At 37.1% G+C, this 8,286-nt stretch overlaps 1 long non-coding RNA gene across 1 annotated transcript; it reads left to right on the forward strand.

Moving 5' to 3' along the window:
* The first annotated feature begins 407 nt into the window (after positions 1-407).
* Positions 408-7,738, forward strand: LOC130705637 (uncharacterized). The gene is made up of 3 exons (XR_009005973.1): positions 408-535; positions 3,069-3,220; positions 7,678-7,738. It is a non-coding gene; the product is annotated as an uncharacterized LOC130705637 (long non-coding RNA).
* Positions 7,739-8,286: the final 548 nt, after the last annotated feature.

An 8,286-nucleotide genomic window follows, 5' to 3' on the forward strand; every position in this document is an offset into this window, starting at 1 on the left:
AGCAAAACCCAAATATTTTCAGATATTCTGCTACCAAGACAGGTTAACATACATATCAGATTTATGTGGAAAGAAGGCAAGATAGTCACATTAAATTAAAGGCGTTGAAATTTCCATCATGCTGGTGCTTCGTTTTTAAAAGTACTTAAGCAGAATTATCTTTTCAAATAATTTTTTTCAAATAATTTAAAAAATTTATTTTGTACTTTAGATTTTAAAAAATAAACTTTGTTTCTTTCAAGTTTTAGTTTTATAGAAAAATTGCAAAGATAGTACAGAAAGTTCCCATATACCCCACACCATTTCCCCTATTAACATCTTATGGTACATTTGTTATAATTGATGAACCACTATTGATACATTAGGTTTCCTCGGTTTATACCTAATATATTTTTCTGTTCCAGGATCCCATCTAGGACATGATGTTACATTTAGTCATCATGTCTCCTTAAGCTTCTCTTGTCTGCGACAGTTTCTCAGACTTTCCTTATTTCTGTAGACCTTGGCAGTTTTGAGGACTACTCAAACTGGTCAGGTACGTTGTAGGATGTGCCTCATTTGGGATCCGTCCGATGTTTTTCTGCACTGGAGTTACGGGTATCACAGACAGAAAGTGCATTTTCCTCACTTCATATCAAGGGTACATACTAGCAACATGACTTACGAGCGTTCATGTGGATATCGATAACCTGGCTGAAGCAATGATTGTTTCTCCGCTGTAAAGTTACTTGTCCATCTGCTTTTTTCCATACTTTACTCTTGGAAGGAAGTCACTACCTGCAGGCTATGCTTAAGGAATGTGGAGTTATGTTCCCCTTCTTTTATGGTGAAGTATCTACATATTTTATTTGGAATTCTTCTGGGAGAGAGATTTGTCTCTTCTCCCCATTATTAATGTACTCAGTCATTTATCTGTAACAGTACAAACTCATGGATATTTATTTTATACTTGGGGTTACAATTGAATACATTTTTTTCCTCAAGTCATTCTAACTTTGACTCTTGGGAGCTCTTTCATTTGGCTCCTGTGCCCCTTTGACACACCCCTGTCAACTGTAAAAAAAATTTTTTGAGCACTACTTTCTGACACTTATCACTACAGGATGCTCCAGGCTCACCTTGTGTATTTGAATCAGTCATTTCTCCCAAAGAACCCTCATTCTTTTTAGTAGACAATGGTACTAGAAACCAAGGTCTGGGTGCTAGATAGGTTATGTATTGTAGATTTTGAGATCATTAAAACTTAGAAGTCTTTCATGATATTTGTATGTCAAATCATTATGCTGTACACTTAAACTTATATAGTACTGTATGTCAGTTATAGCTTAATAAAACAGGAAGAAAAAAAACTTTAAAAGTTAAAAAAAGCTTAGAAGTCTGATGCACAACATGGTGACTATAGTTAACAGTAGTGTACTATATATTTGAAAGTTGCTAAGAGAGTAGATCTTAAAAGTTCTCACCACAAGAAAAAAAATGTAACTATGTGAGGTGATGGATGTAAACTTATTGTGGTGATCTTCCCCCAGTATATACAGATATCCAATCATTATGTTGTGCATATTAAATTAATACAATGTTATATACCAATTATATCTCAGTAAAACTGGGGGGAAATTTAGAAATCTGAAAGAAAAGAGTTTTGCTGCTGAGATAGGTCAGACCACAAAGTCCAGCTCATGTTTTAGGATTGGTGAAAATGATGACCTGAACTCAGCTAATGTTATTATCACTTCAGTTTAGTTGAACCAGCTAACAAACAGGGCAAGATAATATATATGAGATCATGGATGCAAGAGAGTGCATGTGTCTTCCCGGTGAGATGGGCTAAATAAGAGAGTTGGTATGGTGGCTAGAGAGGGCTCCAGTCATCAAGGGCTCCAGGCTCCTTCTGTGTAGTTGACCAGCCATCCTCAACACATGGCTTGCATCTTGTGAAAAACATGGCTGCTCCTGTTTCTATCATCTTGCCTACATACCAGCCAGCAGAAGAGAGGGAGGGAGGCGGAAGGGCATACTTCTCCGTATAAACTCACGTCCTGAGTGTTACACACCTCATTCTACTCACATCCCATTGGAAGAACCTATTCATGTAGCCACTTCTTACTGCCAAGGAGACTAGAAAATGTCTAGCGGGGTAGCTGTGTGCCCAGTTAAAAGTTCTATTGCTATGCTACAGGGAGAAAAGGGATTCTAAGGAAAGCCAGCCATCATTGCTAGTCTTCCTCCTTGTCTACCAACTACAGGCATCCTTCCTTCCACTTGCAGAACATGTTTATCCTTCCCAAGGGAAGACAATCCCAAAGTCCCACCGTTCTGCATCCAGCCACAAACAGAACCTCTCTTTCAAAGGGACGTTCCCTCCATCTCTGCACGTAAACCTAGCCTGAGCTGCTCTCTCTCGCAGAATTTTGCCAAAAGTGGCAAGAAGGAGCCAACACATCAGTGTTCTACCATTTTTTCTAGTTAGTTCCTCTAGTGCAGTGGTTCTTACCTGGGGGCAGTCTATCTCCTGTAAGGGGCATGAGGGAATGTATGAGGAAGTTCTTGATTGTTATATTGCCTGCGGCTAGTATATAGGATCATTGAATCATTTTCAGTTCATACTGCTGGCATTTTATGGGTGGGGAGCTGTACATCCTACAATGCCTAGGGTATTCTTGACCAACAAAAAGTTATTCTACCCCAAATGCCAAGAGGACCTATGTTAAGAAACACTGCCTTAGAGCTATAGGCTCTATAAGCACGTGGTCTGCAACTTAAGTATCATATGGTGATAGTTTTATCAGATGTTTTGCCGTAGCATGAGTCACCACCGTTCCCGTCCACAGTAACCTCACCACCTGTTGCCTGACTGCCAGTGCCTCCTGTTACACATTTTATTCCAGTAGCATCTCACTTTTAGGTACAAATTATGTGTTAGGTTATCAGCTGCTGTGGTAGTAATCCCAAAATGACGATGGCTTAAATTAGACAAAATTATTTTTCATGTCCGAGCTGTTTGTTCTGCTTGAAGACATCAAGGACCTACACTTCTATCTTATAACTCTACTGTTCTTACTGCACAGCTTCTTCAACGAGTTCAGGGTGGTTGTACCAACTCCTGGCTTCACACACAAATTCCACTAGAAGGGATGCTTTAAGGGCACGATCCAGAAGTTGCCCTCATCTGGCAACAACCCATATGACTGTGGACAAGAGAACTGATAAATAAAGAGTGGTATGTTTTCACAATGGAATATTGTACTGAGAGAAAATTAATGAGCAAAAAGTATACACAACGTCATAAATTAATCTTAGTAACATAATACTGAATATATGTATGTAAAAACATAAAGATAAATAAATAAAGGGAATGAAAAGCAAAACCAAGGTGATTGGTTACCTCTAGGTTTCAAGACAGGGAGAAGTTAGAGGCAGGATAGAAGAGGAACCCACAGTAGATGTAAATTACTGGTAATGTCCAATTATTCATGTTGGGAAATAAATTCATGGTGTTTATCATATCATTAAATAAACACGTAAAATACATTAAAATAAAAGAGAGCTAGGTTTAGACCAATGATGAAAGTGTGCCACAAACCAAGAACTACAATTAAATGATTAATCCAGTATTCGTCTGTGCTTCTGAAGTAACAACAAACAAACAAACAAGCAGTAAACCTATGATACATAGCATTTTGCTAGATGATGTAGTTGGGTCTACTAGTCCAACATCTCAAGAAACTCAATCCGTCAAATGATCTTGCCTCAGGAGGAATGATTCATGCTGACCAAATTCAGTGAAGATGGGTATATAACTCAAAATATTTATTTATTAATTTACACTGAAAATATAATGGCTAAGTAGTCTGTAGTAGTTATATTGTTCGTTCATTCAACAAATATTTATTGAACATCTCTGAAGTGTCAGACACTTTGCTAATCACTTGGCATATAGTGGTGAACAGACAATTTTCACAGGGCTTATAATCTATTGGGGGAGTCAGATATTTAATAACTAATAATAAAAATCAGTGGGTCAGCCTATTACACACTGTGGTAGAGTGGAGAATTTTTTATCCATTAAAAAATATATATTTATTTATTTGGCCGTGCCAGTTCTTAGTTGTGGCACATGGGATCTTTAGTTGTGGCATGCAAACTCTTAGTTGCAGCATGTGGGATCTAGTTCCCTGACCAGCGATTGAACCTGGGCCCCCTGCATTGGGAGTGCAGAGTCTTAGCCACTGGACCACCAGGGAAGTCCCCCTATTATCCATTTTGAAGACTGAACAAATTGAGTTAGTTATGTGACCTTGGGCAGGAGGTCTTCATGCCTTCCTGGCAGGATTTCATCACTGCTGTGGACCAGTGACAGCTGTGTCTCCCATTCATCTCTTTCCAGTAAGTAAATAAGTAAGTAAATGAGATGGAATTCTTCCTTGTGTTCTCCTGTCTCTGCTCCACCAATGTGTGTTGGGTGTGTAGGGGGTGGGCAGATATGTTGACTTTTGGTTCCAACATGGATCTGTATTTGGATATGATCGAGACAACTGTGCATCAAATGGAGATCCTGCACTTTGATAAAGATTTTTGAATTTTGTCAGTTTTCTGTCTTATTTGTCCTTCTTTTATGGGCAGTAAGTGGCAGAATTATTATTTTACAATTAAAATTGCTGGCTCTCTTAAAATTAGAGACTAACATAATATTTGAAATGAAACAAAATACCACTTTTATTTGATAATATAAATTCTTTAAGAATCTCCAAAATATAAAAACATTGTTATGTATTACCTATCTCCTGGTCATTTTTGATGCAACAAACAAACTTTAGTAGTATTACAGTGCTTAAAATTACAGGTTGATTGATTGTTCAATATACGCTGATTTAAAGTTTTATATTGAACTAAATAAGTAATGAAAAAAATGTTTTTAAAATCCTGAGGTGCTGGAGGTAGGTAATAAAAATTTTAAGACAAACTTTTTTTACAGTGAAATTTTCAACTGACTGCAGGTACTATTTTCTTGTGCCAAATGAAACATTTAACAAATAAGTGATGTGAACAGTTTTATACATTGCTATTAATTCATTCAAAGAGATATCTGTACCCCCAAGTTCATCGCATAGTCTAAACATTACATGCTCAGAACAAATGTGTTGTGTTTTCTGTGTGTGGGAATAAAAGTGCCTGTGGATATTTGAAGGCCAGAGGGGCAACCCCAGGCAGAAGTGGCCAGCTATTTCCTCAGCTGTAAAACAGGAATAACAACTCCTGGGGTTGCTGTGAAAACTGAACACCATATGTAAAACATAGTAGACCCTGAAAACATATTAACACTCCTTGAGAAATGCAAATCAGAAGGGCGCTCAATGAACTTGAAATCAGAGGAAGGGGAATTATGCAAGCCCAATGTGCCCACCTTCATGGATAAGGTGTATCTGTCCAGGAGGCCAAAGGACATCTGACAGCCGGTCCGTCTAGTGCTTAGTGATAAACTTTTCATTTTCCAGTATTAACTGCTTGCCCTTTTTTTTCCCCTCTTCTTTCTTTAGACATGTTACATATTCAATCCTTTTCTTCCTTCCTTTATGGCTTACCTGAAAACTTTTGAAATGTCTGGCAATACCTGCAATAAGAGAGTTAGAAAAACACTGGGGAAGTTAGGACACATTAAAATAAGAGTAGGAAAATAGTATAGCCAAGTTCAGTGCAGAGAAACATACGCATAGAATACTATCCTGTACAATGGTTTAAATTGGGTTGCAAATAACTATTAGTTTTCTAAAGTTAAAAAAACCCAAACAAACCAGAAAAACAACCCCCAACCACTCATGAGAGGCATAGTAAGACAAAAGTAAAACATATAGTTCAAGATACACCTAATTTAGTTAAAAGAGATCTGAATTTTGTCTATGGGTCCTGTCTGATACAGAGGGTACTCTACAATGGGTCAGATGTGATCTTGGGCAACATCATGACAACAACTAGAAGAGAATTCCTTATTAATGGTCTGTAAGGTTGACTACACCATTGTAACCAAAATCAGAACAAGGTATAATTACAATCGTACAGATTTCTTGATTTACAACGCTTAGGAAATCCTTAAGTTTTCATTAGTAATGCGTTTAGAAGCTATATCTTATGTTGAGGTGCACATTATTAATCCTCAAATCAAGTGATTCTTTTAAAAGTAGATTAGGGGATTGTGTTGGGGGTACTCAAGACCACCCTCAGTTTTGGTAATTCCTTAGAAGCTCTCACAAGTCTCAGCATATAGTCATACTGATGGCTATAGTTAATTACAGTGAAAGGATACAAAGTGTAAGCAGCAAAGAGGAAAGGCACAGGGGGCTAAATCTGGGGTAAACATATGCAAGCTTCCAAGATTCCTCTCCCAGGGGAGTCATGTAGGATGTGCTTAATCTCTCACCCAACAAGTTGTGACAAATTGTGTGAAATGTTGCCAACCAAGGAAGCTCATTAGAGCCTCAATACCCAGATTTTTTTATTGGAGCTTATCATATAGGCTCTCCTGCCTGGCATGTAACTGAATTTCAGACTCCCAGAAGGAATGCAGAGGGTTTCATAACTACATTGTTTGTACAAACAATTTAGGCACAGTGAGCCACTCATATCAGTCAATGGTGGGAACACTCCTGGAATCCAAGTTCCCAGATGCCAACCAAGGGCCAACCTTGTCAGCTGGCCTTTTTAAGTATAAGCAGTCAGGAGTGCTATGTTAACTCTTTTCTGCACAGGGATAATTAAACACATCTAAAAAGTATAGAGGTAACTTGCTAAATAGCTTCTTACAGATCGCCTAAAGAAGTAATCTACTTGCTTTTATGCTAATTCATTAATATTAATTCTCATGAAATGAATGATGCTAGTATAAATTTAGCCTATACATTCTACTATACTGATGAAGAATTTCAGAGTTTAAGTATTAAGGTTTTCAAATTTGAATAAGAAACTTATGTGCCGTCATTTAAATGGAATTTTACTATTTCACCTGTCATTCTCCAATGAGTGTGCTGATTTTACTAGTCCTGTATTTGATAAGGGGATCTGCTAGCTATTGATTTAACCACCATTTCATAGCACACAGAAATACTGAATATTACAAATCGCATAGCTTGATTAACTTGATCCTGATTTACGTTCTTTTGAATTCCAAGTACCATAGGAGAAAATAGCTATCAATCTTTGGCTAGTTAACTATTTCAGCATATGAAGAACATTTGTTAAAGAAAAGCACTTACATATCTCATTGTGTTTCACACTTCTGTGCCAAGGTAAAGGGCAAAGGAATATTTAAGATGTGCTATTAAAGAACTGTTATTATCAAGCACATAACCACAGGGTGTAGGCAGATTTTAGATTCTAAGCCATGGTGACTAAGCAACAGGTTGGAGGAATTCAGACAGATATTAACGTTCTGGCCCATAGGAGTTTCCAAAGGAATGGCAGGGCAAATGGGAAACCCTAGAGAAGCAGACTGTTTACTGTCTCCTTCCAACATGTGCAAACCCTGTCATGCTGTAGAAGCAGGAGCTTAGTTTGGGGGTTGAGGAAAGACAGTATTTTTTATTTCTTGCTAAAAACACCACTCATAGTTGGGTGTGAAAAACCCCTTGCTTTCTAGTATAGACATCTAACCATTCATTTATATACTTGGTGTCTCCTCTGTAGCACATATACCAAGAGCCAAGGATACTGAGGTGAATGAAATTGATCATGCCCTTGAGGAGGTAAGTCTTTTTGTGGCAGTGGTTTTCAGTACTATAAGGTGACTACAAATCAGCTGAGGTGTTTGTTCCTACCCATAAACATTTAGATATTGATCGGGGAAAGATTAGCTATTTATTAATAATTGTTGGAGTTGGGTGATGTGTATATTTCGGTTCATTATACCATTGTATTTTTTGTGTGAAAATTTCCATATAAATTATTTTTTATATCCTGAGAATTTACCATGTTTTATTAAAAAGTCAAAAGATATTAGTATCTTTAGTTTACAAATATATTTGTTCTTACTCCAAGATGGGAGACCAAGATACATCATAGAGCAATTTTTATCATACAGCTGGCCTCAGTCATACACAACTGCCATAATTAAAGTATACTTTGAGCCAGATAATGTGCTTTTTTTACTTTGATTTGTGATACATGAATTTGTAAACAGTTTGTTCCATAATAGGCAGTAAAAGAAGATTGTTTGACTCCAACAAATTTCTAAAAGTAGTTTTACATGCAAATCATTAGGAAAAACTAACTTGACTAAAACATTTAAAAAGAAAT

This window comes from Balaenoptera acutorostrata, chromosome 18 (assembly GCF_949987535.1).
Source record: "Balaenoptera acutorostrata chromosome 18, mBalAcu1.1, whole genome shotgun sequence".
In the NCBI taxonomy this organism is placed as follows: Eukaryota; Metazoa; Chordata; class Mammalia; order Artiodactyla; family Balaenopteridae; genus Balaenoptera; species Balaenoptera acutorostrata.